Source organism: Arachis duranensis, chromosome 4 (assembly GCF_000817695.3).
Source record: "Arachis duranensis cultivar V14167 chromosome 4, aradu.V14167.gnm2.J7QH, whole genome shotgun sequence".
In the NCBI taxonomy this organism is placed as follows: Eukaryota; Viridiplantae; Streptophyta; class Magnoliopsida; order Fabales; family Fabaceae; genus Arachis; species Arachis duranensis.
The window spans coordinates 59,252,884-59,253,410 of record NC_029775.3 but is presented as its reverse complement, the minus strand read 5'-3'; positions in this window follow the sequence as shown (position 1 = coordinate 59,253,410).

The window sequence follows — 527 nt, the reverse complement described above, 5'->3', positions numbered from 1 at the left end:
CTTGCTTGCTTGAAGGGTAGAGTGACATAATTGATCCAAAAAGGATAATGATCCATTAAACTACACTCAAACGTTGCACCTCCCTTTCTTGAGTCGTCACTTTGTTCTCTTGTCAACCTTGCCAATTTGATGCCAAATATAGACTATTATACCTCGTTGGAAAGCTATGGATGTCAGCTTTCTAACGCAACTGGAAGCACCTCAATTAGATCTCTATAGCTCAAGTTATGCTTGATTGAAGGTGACAAGGTTGCTGGTTGGTTTGACAGCGTTTAAGCCAACGTTTAAGTCACTTAAACGTGCTCGAAAATGCCAATTTTGGGAGCTCAGTTGCATTGTCCACCCCATACTTCTATACATCTTTGGAAAGCTCTGGATGTCTACTTTCCAATGCAACTGGAAGTGCATCATTTGGAGTTCTACAACTCGAGTTATACTCCATGGAAGGTGAAGAGGTCAGCTGGCCTGATTGCATGTTGGTACTATGCTCTTCTATGCACATTACGGGGCTGTTTTCTCCCTCAATT